The sequence below is a fragment of the Triturus cristatus genome, chromosome 5_1, assembly GCF_964204655.1.
Source record: "Triturus cristatus chromosome 5_1, aTriCri1.1, whole genome shotgun sequence".
In the NCBI taxonomy this organism is placed as follows: domain Eukaryota; kingdom Metazoa; phylum Chordata; class Amphibia; order Caudata; family Salamandridae; genus Triturus; species Triturus cristatus.
Window position 1 is genome coordinate 425,772,281 of NC_140587.1, and position 15,876 is coordinate 425,788,156.

The window sequence follows — 15,876 nt, forward strand, 5'->3', positions numbered from 1 at the left end:
AGAGTGAGGTAGTGAGATAGAGAGAGAGTGCATATAATGTATTTTAACCTGCGTGATTGTTGGGAAATCTGACGTATATACCCCTCCCCCCCAATCTTCCTGAAGAAGTTACCCCCGTGCATTATGCGAGGCTGACTGCAAATAATCGAGTCCTGTATTTCACAAGAAGCATTGACCAATAACCACTGACAAGAAGAGCTTGTGCCCCAAAAACTTGCCCAAGGCTGTCTGCCTTGCAGGCCAAAGAAGGCAGAGTTCCCTCCCAAGCCGTGATCTTCGTGCGAGCAAGCAAGTCCTATCTGCCGCCATTTACTGTAACCTCACAGACTTCACTCAGGCGTCCCTGCAAAGGACCCCCAGGGGTGAAGCTTCCATTGGTGCAGCAGGTGCAGTGGCACCAGGGACACACTGAGCCTTGAATATTATTGTATTTCACACTTCAAACAGCAGCCGGGGAGGCATGTCCTTCCTTGCACTAGGACCACTGACACACTGACTACAATAACAACACTGTGAACCCCGCTCAGTCAGGGGGCAAGCCTCGATATCCGCATCCGGCACGAAGGCGCGGTCCGACTGAGGAAACTGCGCACTCCGTGCCCCTTTGAGGAGGGAGATAGACAGTTGTGTCAACAGAGCTCAGTCCTCAGGGGGACATTGTGGCGACGAGATTAGTAGCTTTCTCAGTACTGTCTGTAACGCATGCGGGGCCTGAACTCAGCTCAAAATTCATATTCAACATCAGAAATTAGGTATTGCCTGAAACCGACTCAAGCGGGCATTGACTGCTGGTTCACACACACTGGACATAGACGCGCCGCTCGTCCGCACTTAAAACTACTCTGATAACTGCACAACGTGCACGTCAGTTCTTAGGTTTCACGCGCTAGAGGAGTTTATGGAAACTGTAACCATTAGGGAAAGCCCCTCTGTAATGGTCACGGGGACACTACACCCTCAGTGCTCAGTCTTGTTAAACACTGATATAAACTGTGTCGACGGCGCATCACTTGTTAGTATGACTGACGCAAACTGACCACAGCTCAATTTTTAGTCAAAATGTCGTTTTTGTGATATAATGAATATTTCTTGTAAACTGTAACAGTTACTTTCGCAAATCTTAATTTTCCATTTGAATGCCATATGGAGTATTTATTTGTCATTTTGTTTGAAAGTGTGCACTTGTGGTATTTACGTGGGCTGCATACATGCACCTCGCTGCTCCGGTGTAATGTGATGAGAGTGGTATATTGTTAACTTTACCCACGCGGTGGGACTCGTGGTACACAAGTACCGATTTTAAAGACGCCCCATGTTCATAATGAAGCGCTAGGATTTGCATGTTTGTTGTATTGGCAAAATGTGCCCATTCTGTAGTACTTTGGGTAGACTGGCACAGACTCATTCAACACACGCCTCGGTTTTCAGAATAACCCCGGCGAGGACTCAGCAAGACCGGGGCATTGTGTTGGAATGTGCGAAGATGCCCTTCCGGGATGGGGCATCTCTTGAATGTCAAAGCCCCTTTTCCAGGGGGTCCGGGCTTTGTTTATATCCAGATGGCGCCGATTACTTCCCAGTAGGGACAGTGGGCGGTCATTAGCAGCTCACTGTGAGGTAAATTGGTAGGGGTCGCTAGGGATACAGTGGGGGTGCTCCCGTGTGGGCGGGGGCGTGCCTAAGGTGGTGGTGGGCTGCATGGCTTTTGTAAGTGCGTTTACATAGCGCCTCAAACCTGCCGAGGCGCGAACAATTAGGGCGTCGATGTTGCAGGGTCAGATTCAGGCAGGGACAGAAAATAGACCCGGGCTGATTGACAGAGACTCGTTGCACGGCCTTTTCACAGAGCCTCGTTCGCGTCCTTTCAGCTGTGGATTACGGGCGGGGCAGCCCCACTTCTGTGGAGATTTACGTGGCAGCGCGCGCAGCCAGTCACCCTGGCAGCGGGCGAAGCAGCAAAGCTAATGCCGCACAGATGGTGGCATGGCGTGTGTTTCAGTCTGGAGCAAAACAGGGCTTTAACAAAACATTGATTTGCACACTTGTATGATTTATTGTCTCTTTCTAATGTATGCGTATGCTCTAAAGTGCTCAGATGCCCCATATTGGGATGAGAGAGGTATTAAAGAATTAAATTAAACATAAATTAGTGCATTTAACTTGTTATTTGTTTTGGTATTCATACAGACAGATATATCCGATATTCTTACAGTGAATGCATATCTCTTACACACAAAGTCAAAAACATGTCTCCAAATCACAGTTTCTTTTAAGAATTTATGAAGTGATAACCTAAGAGCCTTTGTTTCCCTCCATTGCATTGGCATTTAGATGCTACGATCAAGATCGCTTCCAGCCAGGACGATACTGGAACACAAGTGAGACTGGTGGCTCTTTAAGTGAGGCCTGTGCGTTTGGACCCAGTTGTAAGTGAAAGTGGGAGAGACGCCTCGTCACCGGCAGGCTGCTGCTCTCTACGGAAAGCATACCATGCTACAAGCACATCTAGAATGCATCCCGGTGTTGGCAAATTCAGCATACTCCATCAGGCCAGCAGAACCAGAGCAGGCTCCATAACAGCTGCTGGTTCCCTGATCTAGCTTGACCCCCTCACTTCCTGCACTGCCTGCACGTACCATACGAATCTATGCAACAAAGACGTTAACCCACTGAGCTCAGCTGTCTTACATAAAACACATCTGTAACCGACATTTATAGGCGATGCTGTGAAGCAGGAACATTAACCTGCTGTGTTATTGTAAGAGCTAAACATGAGATGAAAGCCCACGCAGGTCACTCCTGCAAATGCATTTAACACCACAGTCACCGTCTTCCACCCAACAAGTCCTGGATACGCACCGATCGTTGCAACTGGTGCCTTACCCCGTAACCTAGTGTAAAACAGAGCCTGCCTGTGACTAAAGTAAGCCAGAAGAAATAAAATGTACTATCCAACTTTTCCCTGCTGCTAATTTCTCTGAGGAGGGAGTTTGTAAAAAGAAATAACGCATAGCTCTCATGACTACCGAATTTCTGCAGCAGCCTTCGCTGAATATATATCGATTGTCCGAGCATTGTTTTATTGCTCATCACCCCTGCTCTCGCTTGCAGCTAGGTACATTACTCTATAGGGGGACTGGAGTTCGTAGCTATCACTTCTGAAACGGTGAAAGCAGCAGCACCGAAACATGAAGGAAAACACACGACGAGCCAAGAACAGCGCAGACACAAGCAAAGCCGGAGTTCGTGGACGGCGCAGTTCTCTGCCCGGCGGGTCTGTTCCCAGATAATAACATCGCACTGCGGTCTGCGGCGGGGTACGCAGGACAATCTCTCGGAAAGGGAGGCGCTGGCCGAAAGTTCATGCACTCTTTGGAGAACCTACTTTCATACACGGACCCAAAGACCTTTCATTTGACAGGCATCCCATTTCGACACTGCGCACAGTTTATTTTAGTGTGCAAACTGCATGTAACCACGCTGGGCAACCTACACTCAGATGGTGGTGCTGTGTCGTATCACAGCCCCCGTTTTTCAAGGCGGGCCCGACTTGACGTTATGTTACGCCTTATCACTCGCTCGCTGTAAGCTGAAGCGCCTCGCGCTGGAGGCAGATGTCGCCTGCCACACAACGGAAAACAGGCAGGGATTTGTAGGAGAGCTCCATACAATTTAGCGATAACTTCAGGCTCGACATGAGGCTGCATCACATAACAAACACCTACCTGGTTACTCCTAAAGCAGGTCAAGCCACTTAAAGTTTTGTACGCTCAACATGAGAGGACTTAATAAACCGGTAAAACGCAGGTGCTACTGTCCTAGCTAGGGGGAGAGGACGCCATGAACACCACCGCCTTTCTCGAGCTAAGAAGAAATGCCTCGGAGAAAGGCAGCGGCCGTTTCAGATTCGGGGGCGTGTTTCTTTTTCTCTCCTCTTGCCATTGGCTGGAGGAGAGAAAAACACGCCTGAGAAAGGGCGTGGCTAAAAAGTAGAAAGAACAGCAAGAACACGCCCCCAAATCTGAAAAAGACGGAGCCTATTTGGAGGGACGGCTCTCTCCTCCAATGCCTGGCCTCCGTTTAGGAAGCCAGCCAATGGATGAGAGGCAAAAAGAGAGGCGGGCTAAGGAGCCACTCTAGGAAACATTAAATCTCGACTTCCGGTTCTGCCTTCGGCAGACCGGTAGTCCTCGACCTAAAAAGGAAACTATCAAGGTTATTGTTGACTGAACAATGTTATTTCTATTATGTGAAAATATCCATGTCACAAATTGTATTATGTTCTTTTTTGGACCAGTAAAAAAAAAGTAGTGCAGCAGGTTAAATTGCACCGGGGCTCATGAATGTTCAGGGCCGAATGCACCCTTATGTGTGCTTTATACTGTCCGACATCATTTTCTTGCATTAGGGCCCATGCCTACATTACTATGCCACTGACCTCTTCTCTCATGCATCGGATTTCATGATCCAAAGCTGCGAAGGACAGGATAGGTCCATCCTCCCATAGGCCTACCAATCATGGTCCAGAGCTGAGAGGCCCAAGGGAGGGAGCTTGCTGTGCTGGGCCTTGCAGCACTGGTCCATGGCTGCAAGGTCCAGAGCAAGAGGCTCCTGTGAAGGACATAGCTATCATAATGCAGCAAGTGCATTGGGACCGTGGCCTCGTGGGATTATGCGTCCAATGCTCACAAATTATGGCTGTATTTTACTGTCCACAAAAAAGTATACAAAAAGTGATGGTTGGAATGCTTGAATTAATCACACAAACTAGTAGTTACTCAGGCTGCATTCCACTCCACTGTTATTTTGCACACCGTGCCACCTCAGTTTCGACTCAACCATATGCAATTCATTCCTGACCCTGCTCCAATGGGAACAGTCTAGACCGAACTACCAGGCCAGGTCCTCCCTGACCCAGAACACAAGCAGCCCAGGGCAGGTGTTGCCCTAGTTAGGGATCATCAGCCAGGTATTGCTTGGTTCCAGTGACACAGAGTGCAAGGGACCCACATTTGGACATACCCGTCCCACTTAGCACGACTCACTTAAGAATACAAAAATATGAAGTATAGAATGCTTGAATTAATCTCAGCCACTGCTGAGGCTGATGACTCTTTATGATAAATTGAGGTCCACCAGGGAAGCCATGCCTCAATTTAAAGACATCTGCTTACACCACTTGTCTTTATATTTTGTGCATTTCCAATCTGCGAGACTTTATGCGACTTCACTAGGCACGGGTATTTTGTTCTATATTGTTATATCCCTAGAAGTTTCTTTGAGATTTTGTGCTTCTTTGCTCTGTTTTAGACTTTCCATGACGGTAAAATACTGACCAAACATCTCCCTAGAGGCCTGCCCTCTCTCCCATGGGCCTTGCAGCCATAGTCCACCACTGTGAGGCCCAATTAAATGGACTGGCTACTGGGCCTGGCTCAGAGCACTATTTAATTACATTTGAATGTGTGCTTTCCAGGTTTTATTCAAAATTAGAAGAAATCAAATGTGGGGGGGGGTGTACCTCAAACCTGTTAACTGAATCTGTATCATGCTAATTTTCAAAATAAAATACACTCTGGAAACACGTAAGTGTATACTGATTATTAGTATCAGAACATTGAAAGGCTTCAGAGGATGTTGATAGCCATGGCTCATGGCACGTGACATTATATCGTTTTATCCTATATATAACTTTATGCTGTTAGTTTCTGGTGTTTTTCAGTGACTAGGGTGATCCGTTTAATAGAAGTCAATCTATTTTTTACTGCTTTATTTGCATTCATATCTTTTTTGCACGTACCCTATCTTGCATTGAGTATCTAGGAAACCATCTTGGAATTGTAATCCACTCTGGACTACTTAAGGGCATTCTACATGCTGCAGCAGATGTCCACATCATACCGTGATAGAACTCCACAGGTCCTCCTTGCCAGCCAGCACCATATTCAAGCTCAGCTGCATTATTTGCAAAGCCATCACAATGCGTTCACAGTCCACAGACCAGCTACTCTTCCTATCACTCCTTGAATGCTTGTCATTCACCCTGTACAGTGCTCCACTGCTTTCGGCTAGGTTTGCATTATACTATTGACACTACTGCCTTCTTGGAGGACAAGCTTGCCATCTCTACTGGCTGTCCACACACCCACCGCAAGGACACCTTCAGACGGAAGACGAATATGTGCTAAAAAGAGAAAAAACAAGCAAAAGGCCTTTCCCATTTATGCCCGAAACATCTGAAATTTTATTCCCATATCCATCTGAACAGCTCAAAGTCAGCTCCAATTTAGAAAACAGCTAATACTCAACTTTAAAAAAAAATCGAAAGGACTGATTTAGATTTCGGCAGACGGGTTACTCTGTCACAATGGTGACTGGTATACCGTCCACTGAAATATAAAACCCCGTAGGATAATAAGGGATTTATATTTCGGCGTATGCGATATCTGTCACCATTGTGACGGAGTAAACCATCCACCTAAATCAGGCCCTAAATCATGATGCAATCATGATCCACAAACCATCTACTCCTCCTATTGCATGTTGAATGGCTCTTTGACACCTTACAGTGCTTAGCAGCCTTTCGGCTTGGCTTGCACTATATAAATACCGCAAACAGATATACTATCAAATGCACTAATCTGGAAACAAATTTTTAACATTTGATTAAACTTATACATTTTGGAGAGACCTAGGCCAAACCTTTCCATCCAGTGTGACTAATATAATGTATTCCCAGTTAACTGAAAGTAAAAAATATATTTACTTATTTTATTAGTGTTACAATAGTCTATTGATGGCACTTACTATGATATCATTTTCTGTGATTTTCACGTTGTATTCAAAATAGGGGGGCCTCACACATTCCCTTTCTTCCCGCGGCCCCAAAAGTCCTTGGTTCCCAGGTAGATGAATCTGAGTACCTGGTGTCAGGGGGGGCCATTAATACTGAATGCAGGGGTGTTTAGGGGAGTGTAGGGTAGTAGTCAATTGGCTACTTACCCCTGAGATGAGAACACACCCTATATAACCACTTCCTGTGGAGAATGGGCATAATCTTGACCCAGAGTTCCTAGTTTCACCAAATTCAAAATGGTGAAACCCTTTCTCTGTTGTCCATTTCAGGTGTCCACCTTAGAGGTGTGCCTAGCCTGAAAGTGCAACACGCCTACTGACGATCTAATTTCCTGCCTGCTCTGGTGTCAAATGGGCCCCTGGGCAGGGGGTGGCATTTCCCAGTTCTGGGGGGAAGCCAGGGTCGCATCTCAAGGGCGGCAGAGGCTTTGAAGCCTCTGGCTTTGATATGCTGAATCACTAGCCATTCCACTGGAGGAGGTGTGAACATCTTTCTCCGGAGCATGCATTGTTCCTGGCCTTGGAGAGCGTGGGTTCTCACCTACAGGGGGTCAGAAATGTGTCTTTGGTGGCAGGCTGGATGATGCGATTCAGCCAGCATACTAGACTGGTAGGTTATCAGGGGGCATCTCTAAGGTGCCCTCCGGGTACATGTCACAATAAATCTGATACTGGCATTAGTATAGATTTATTGAGACTAGGTGTTTGATATCAAACACCATTATTTTCAGTGAAGCTAATATGTAGCTGGGTAACTCGTAATGACCAGAGCACAGTACATACCTTAACATGGCTGCCTGATTAATTGTGATGCCCTAGTAAATGGTACTAGGCATCACAGGGGAATACCCGCTCATACAAATATGCCCTCACATGCATTATAATGTACTGTGCCTTAGGGCTCTAAGGCCTGCTGTAGGGGTGACTTACATATAAGGCATGCAGTGTGCTTGGGCATTGAACACAGGGAGTGTGCAATGTCGTGTTTTCAGATGGGCGTGCGCCCTTTCACGCATCCTGCAGTGGCAGTCTGCATGCAGTTTTTGTAGGGGATTTCTTTGGGTGGCATAATTCATGCTGCAGTCCATAGGGACTCTCTTTAGAATGCATGTCCTGGGTACCAAAGGTACCATTTACCAGGGACTGAGAAGGCTGCTAAAGTCCTTGCCAGTTGCGTTACAATTGAACACATGCCTTTTTTAGGAAAAGAGCACTGGCACTGGGGCTTGTTTAGCAGGGACCCAATGCACATCCAATCAAGACCATCAGTACCAGTGGGCAAAATGTGGGGGTGACTAAGTCAAAAAGGGTCACTTTCCTACAATAAAAACACATGCAATGTTATACCTTTGTGAATAGGCCTTACATGTCTCCTGGTTGCATTTTCCAGGCAATCCACTAAACTGGGGTGTCAGTGATTTTGATGGAAAGGGCAAGGGATTACATTTGCAGGTAAAGTTCACTGTATCGTGGGCTTGGCTGGATTTATAATCAAGTACTAATTTCTATCTTATTTAGGTAAAGTGGTTAAACCAGGATTACAGGTTAAGTCTAGTGGAGGTGTCTACCCACCTCAATGAATTGTACACTTAGTTAGGGGCCCTGTCAAAGTATTTTTATAAGCCCTTGCAGACATGTATTGTGGCTCTTTCAAAGCCCCCCTCCAATATTTGTATACAATGAGAAATATGAGAAGCAGATCGGGAGGCCTTTTCTTTAGGTCCTCTGGCAGTATGTGGTTCCTAGGCAGTATCTGTAGTGTATACTGTTACTTACCAATGATGTTTCAGGCACTAAAACTATTTCATCTCATTTGGCTGATGGGGTTTTTCACTCTGAAATGTGTGTCTCCAAAGGGACCAATTGTGGGCAGTCAAGGCTTACTTCCAGGGTGGTAAAGGGGCTTGAACTCCAGTACAGCATGACACAGCAATCAGACCTCATAAACTCGATATCTAACTGAGTGATATTTATTATAAGGGCCTGTTTTAAAAGAGTGGGTTATGGAACCTAAACCCACAAAATGTGCTCCACGATTCATAATTTCTCATCCGCCTTAACAAATATCTTCTGATATGTCCATGCGTGCAGAGTGGCTACATGCATGCCAAGTGTCCTGCTAAGTGACCATGGATCAGGTGGTACTTGACTGGCACGGCCATAAAGGGTTGTGAAAGTCCATGCACATACCGGCAAGCATGGGTGCTACATTAGTGTACTGCATGACCATATGGGAGATACCACGATGTTAAAGGGCCCGTCCAGTTAATGATGTCACAATATGTCTCAAAACACAAGCTGACCAAAGCTGTCGTCAAAGTGACATTCTGGGTGACGATTGTTGGCAATGCAAGACAGAGTAAAGAGAGTTTTTCCTTATTCTGAGTGGCCCCTTTAACACATGCTAGGTAGAAAAAAACAGAAAAAAACGTTTCAACACAGGAAGCACTAAAAGGGAGTCACTGTCCTAATTAAATACACTTAATGTGAGCACTTAATGAGGCTTGTATTTTCTTTGGACTTCGCTGCTGGAATAACTGTGTTCCATCCAAGCCTCCAGTGAGAGTGGCCCCACCAGATGAAAATCGGCCCCCTTAGGCAGGGCCGGACTCGGAACCGATACCGACGGCCCTGGCAAAGAGCTCAGCCGGTCCTGGTGGCTGAAAGGGGCAGTGGGGGTGTGCTAAGGGAATGCTTTGTGCCGCTTTTTGCTTTTGTTGCAGCTGGTCGACATTGCGGCTATGCTGCAAAACATGCCACTGGTAACAAAATCGGCCCCTAGGGGGTCTAAAACCGGCCCCCACCCTGGCAACTCACCAGGGAAACACCCACTACGGTAGTCTGGCCCTGCCCTCAGGTGAAAATCCCCAACCTACCCTTTTCCCCCCCTCCAGTCCACCAGGGAAACCCCCAATGTTCGGTCGGCTCCCCCCTCACTGTGGAAGGCACACAGTTTGCTATCTACATGAGAACAATTATTCTGGAGGCCATTAGCAAGTGTGCCTTACTGTTTCACTGACTTGTCTCAATGGCACATGGCATCTCTCAATCTGCTGTTAGCCACTTAGTGGCGCACGTGATGCATTGATTTGTGTACTACAGTACTGTACCCACAATGGTATTTCTTTACTGCAATACCTTTTTCCATTGTGTCGGTCATTTTTTTTTTTTTTTTTTTTTTTTAAATATATTTTTATTGCAGGAATCAGTAAATCGTTACATAATTAACCAGCATAATATAACAAGCAAGATCAATGAGACACACCCCTCCGTCCCCCCGCCGTAAGTTTCTTACACAGCCATTCAGCCCACAACCCTAGGGTCGTGCGGCGAAATTCAATGGGGGCTCAGAAAGATGTCGAGGCCGGTCCGGATGATCCACTGTCCTTCATCTGCTTTTCCAAACAAGCCTATAAACCCAGAAAGAAAAACCCCACCCTCAAAACGCTACGAACCAAAGAGAACCCACCCAACCCCGCCATCAGCACACGGCAACAACCTCAACAGGATCTGCTAAAGGACCCATGGGGAAAGCAACAGAGCTGAAAAGTGCAATCGTCTATCGGGACTTGGGGCGAGCTGCTTCCTCACTTTCAGAGTCGCTGGGGGCGCAATAATCCCTAAGGGCCTGCACTAACGTCTCCCACTCCAGCGCTGCCTCCTGTGCCTTCTCATTACGCTGCCTCCAAGCTAGCTGGTATCTTAGCGTGCTCTCCCCCGTCGCCCACTTCAAAAGTTCGCTGCGCCACCGGCCTCCTGTCGGACCAGCTCGTGCCTTCCAGTTCCTGGTCACCTCTCGCTTAGCAAGGAGCAGCCCTAAATCAATGAACTTGCTAGATATTTTGTTCTTGGGGGTATGAGGGAACCAGTGCAGGAGTCCCACCGCCGCGTCAAACGATAAGGATCTCCCCGTCGTCTCCTCCAGGGTCTTCCCCACTTCTACCCAATAGGATGACAATCCCGGGCAGGCCCACAGCATGTGGAGAAGGTCCGCCTCCTGGGCCGGGCACCTGGGGCATTCCGCCGAATTCGTAGCAAAATATCGCCCATTGTGTCGGTCATATGGATTGTGTCTTTTTTACAGTGTGCAGCGTTATGATGCTGGGGTTCTAGGTTACGTTGTACAAAAATACAAAATAATTCATTTTAATGATAATTTGGTTCAAGCACCTACACTTTCGAATCCCTCTCAACATTTTCCCATTTCAGAATCTCCACGTGACACATCTTTCTTTTTGTGCTTTAAATGATGTAAAATAATATTAATAAAGCTTGTGTCCATTCCGCTTTTGACTAAGCATTATTTCACCCAAGCTGCAGGCAACAACTCAAATGAAGCAAACAAAAGCCACATCCTATAAGTGCTATTTGGAATGTGTTTGGTTTAATTTGCACATTTGCCAATTGGTGCTTATATAGGCTCCTCACTGTTTAGGAAACAGTTCAGTATTTCTGATAGGCACTATATGGAGAGACGTGCAATACAAAGGGAGACAGGCACACAGTACAAAGAGAGAAGCAAAATATGAAGAGAGAGAGAAACGAAAGTGTATTTTGTTTACTAACATACCCTCCCTACAATATTGCTTTTTTCCTATAATACTTTCTTTTACAAGTCTCTGGTAGATAAAGTATGCACTGTTACTTCAAGACCTTTTGTCAGTGAGCTTGGAGACAGATCATTGCTTACCATTGGTTAGCTTCATTGCCACTCTCATTTGCTTGCTTCTTATTGGTCAGCTGCTGTAGCTTTCCTTCCGTTTTATGTGTTTTTCCCTTCCCTGGTGAATGGACACATTACTTGTGTCCTTGGACTTCTCATGTTCTTTTACATGCTACTTTTTTCTTTGGCTTTATGCAGTTTACCAGAGTGCGTCTTTTTCAGCTGGCTCCCTCACATATTCTCCCCATCTGTGTTTCTCCACTGTCCATCTGCTTGCCAAGACCCTACCTCCTTCCTTCCGTTAGTTGTCTGTGTTGCCTTGCCCCCTCCGCTCGTGCTTCTCACCCTCCCTCCGTTCATCGTCTGTTATGTCTTACCCCTCCACCTTCATTTGTTATCTGTGTTGGCTTTCCCTGCTCCCACTTGCCCTTCCATCTTACATTGTCCATGTTGCCCTGACCTCACCCTCCCTCCATCTTTTGTTCATGTTGGTCCTCGTCACCCTTCATAAAAAAGCACTGTGACTTGGACACTGCTGGCCATGTCATGGCGCTTTTTTTCACGACATCCTCCATGTTGCCTCACCCCCAAACATCCCACCCGCCAGTAATAATATTTAGAAAAAGTGCTATGACTGGGCCAGCACTGGCCGCATCATGTCTCTTTTTTTTTTACTTTAAGCCATGCTGCACCACATGGGCAAAAAAATTTGTGACAAAGCCAATACCTTGTATAGGCGAGACCTGTTGGGTTTGCTAATGCTTGTTTGTGTATGCCACGTTTTGTTCTTTTTACTTTGCACAGCGGTGTGGTACCAATGGCCCAAGTATGCCCTATACAAATCTATGAAATACTTATTTTATTGGTACTCTGTTTCATGCATTTTGAACGGTCCTTGGAAATTACGGACAGGTGTCCACCCTAAGGCCATAGTGTATGTGTCTTGTGACAAGATAAGCAACCTGAATTGTTGCACTGCTCCTAGTGCCACATTTCTGAGGAGAATTTACAATTTTTGCTCTCTCGTGGGTTTGCGCCAAAAAATGTGAACAACTTGCATGTGCAGAAACTCTGCTCCGTTCTTAATTAACTATGTATTTGCTTTTGTGCAAAAGTAAACTGTGTGCAAAGCAGGAGAAGTGCATGAAGATCCCATGGTAGACAAGTAAAGTGGCAGAACGTTGAAATGACACCATCTCTAAATGAAATCTAGTAGTGGTACAGGACATGTGCATCTGCCTGGAGGAACGAGCATGAGGCCCATCCCAAGAAAGTTAGGTGAATTAAGAGCTTTGTTCTAATTTGTCTTGAGCCTTATTAGCTGCACTTCCATACAGATGCAAAGCTGTAAATTACTCGGGTACACTACTCCTTGATATCTGACGCTATTCCTTATTCCTTTCCTGGGGGCTTGGTCATCAATGGATTATACATAATGCCAATGGTTAAGAACAATGAAGATCCTGAAAATCATAAATATAGAATGTGAATGCTCAATATTTAAAATTTTTAATATCAGTCCAAAGTTATTTATACAGAATCCCAATTTGGAAGGGACAACCTAAACACACCCCTTGCAAATTGCAATTCTCTATCCCTTTTAAACCAATTATGGGGTTCGGTAATCCTTTGCCGAATCACAAAATGGGTTTCAAACACAAGAAAAAGCCATTTTGCAGTTGCAAACACTCTGAACTTGCAAATTGTTGAGTTTGTGACTGCACAATGTCTTAGTACATCAGGCCCTTGGAGATTTCACAACCCTTCCATGATATACCTTGTAAGAGCTTGCGTTTTTTATACCCAAACATTTGTGCTGCTAGATACAATATTTACCTGATAGAAGAAAACATCCCTCCCTTCACCAGCAATCTCCTTCTTTATACCCAAACGTCTTGCCCAATCATCCGCTTTCAGCTACCCTTCAATTAAATGTAAAGGTACCCTTAGGTCTGCCCAAAAACCTTGCTGACAGTGCCCTGCTTTTATAAAACACGCTGTAGGCATGTCATTTTCCGCACTCCGAAAACTCTTAGGAAGATTTCAATGTTATTTTTATTCTCTATTAAATTTTTTGGACAGTTCTCAAACATTCTATTAAAACAGTTATATTTAATACACAATTTAACAAATTAACTCTGGACAATTTTATTTCAACTGCACTACCACCATAGATGAAAAGATTAATAAACAAGGTTTTCATTATCAAAGATACTTAAATAGCTTATAGGCGCCAAAAAGAGCGCTTAGTTGTCCCCCTGTAAGTGTAAAAATGAAACTCACACATTCCTTTATTTAACTTATAAAAATACAAGGTGCAACTTTTCTATTTTCAGCTAGCAGCATAGTATTTAGGACACACTAATATGATATGTAATAAGGCATCGTTACCTCCCAACAACAGTCTCATTCACAGTGTCCCAGGTAGAAATCTGCCAAACAATTTGTTTCTGTAAACATCACAGCAGGCCAATCAGAAAACCTAATCATCAGATAAAGTGATAACAATTCTATCAAATGTCTTTCCAATCTACTATGTTTTCCACCTAGTTGTAGAGATAAATTCAGTTCTTAGTACCATTAAGGAGCATGTTCTATATTGATTCTTCATATTATTTACACCTTTACATATTTTGTGCTTGTTTGTTGAGAGGAAGTCCTTCTAACAAAGGCGCTGTACACAGATTACTGTAACTGGGTAACGAAGATCCTTTACATATGGTTGACACAATATAAAGATGGAATAATGATGGATTAGATATGAATAGTGGGGCAATTGTGCACATACAACAGAATGTACATTGATGCAGAGAATGGGATCGCTGCTGGTAGGAGGGCGAGCAAAGTGAGCACCCATGATATTACCTATAAAGATAAAGAAGAATTCCAAAAGTCATGGATGAGTAAGACTTGGACCCTCTTTCTGAGCTGTTGATAGTGCTCCATTAAACACTGCCATTACATTCACCTCGTTTTACTCTTGACATAAACTAGATACTCTATAGTCCCTCATTGCACTTACTGTAAGACAAGCAGTAGTAGACTCGCCTTGGCCTTCTTACTAATCTCAGTTAGCCCTGTTTGTGCTTCTGGAAAACTATCCACTGCTGTTCTAAATATCTTCTCTTCTGACCTATCTGCAATATTGAGTGAATCCTTTTCCACACCCTGTAACTCTGCACCACATAACATTTATGAACTAGAATCATAAGATTTTAGAAATGGTACTGTACAATTCCTTCCATTTAAAAAGATTGAGTTACCTCATCTCTTTCATTGCCCTTTTCAGTCTTTCGTAATGTTTGTGGTATGTGTGGTTTCCGGTTTAAGGTACTCATAAGAAGGATATGCTGATACATATATGATTTTTTTATGTTTAAGAATTTTTATTGAGTTTTCAAGAGAAATAAACACAAAAAATAACAGAAAAATACAATCAAGCATAAAATGAACATCTTGTTCATAAGTTATAAAAAATCAATTAATATCAAAATACCATAAATTATCGAATAATAATAAAGGAGAAAAAAAAGAAAAAGAACTAGAGAAAAAGGAAAAGAAAACTAAAGAAGGATAGGAACCAAGGAAATAAAGATACAAAATTAAAGCAAAGAAGCATGTGAAGAAAGATAAGATGTAAAGGGTAACCAGAGAAGATCAGATTTAATTTTTTGAGAAAGAACAGAAGAAGAAACATTGGCAATTCGATGTTCATCGCAAATAAAATTCCACCACATTAAAATAGATATTTTGGAATTGTCTTTCCAAGAAGATAGAATGACTTTAAACGCCAATGCAATAAAAAGATTGAACAATAAAGAGATAGAAGTGGAGTTCTCCAAATCAGGTGATGAGGAACCTAAAAAAACATTATGAAATGATAAAGTCAAATTACAGTTAAAAATACACATGCAAATTAACCAAACAGATTTCCAAAAATTTAAAACATTAGAACAATCAAACAGTAGATGTCTCAAAGTGCCAGTATGTTTAGAGCAGGACCAACACAGTGGAGATGTGGAAGGGGAGAACTTGGATATGCAAACAGGAGTTATAACAGCTCTATTATAGATAAAATACAAAGATTGAGTTATACGGGCAGCAGCAGAAATTTTAAATAACTTAGACCATAATTTATCCCAAACAGATATAGAAAATGAAAGGGATAAATCTATTATTATTATTATTATTATCAGCACCACATCCCTCCTGGACAACCTCCACAACATTGGACTCCGCCAGATCGTAACTGAACCCATGCACTCAGCAAGACACACCTTCACAACAGGTAACTCCATCACCATCAACCACACCACTGAACTCCCATGGACTGACCATCGATGCGTCCACTTCACCCT

General features: G+C 44.1%; 1 protein-coding gene across 1 annotated transcript in view; it reads left to right on the top strand.

Moving 5' to 3' along the window:
- NIPAL2 (NIPA like domain containing 2) overlaps nucleotides 1–15,876 on the top strand; it is a 535,646-nt gene that overhangs the window by 83,920 nt on the left and 435,850 nt on the right. The window lies entirely within an intron of this gene.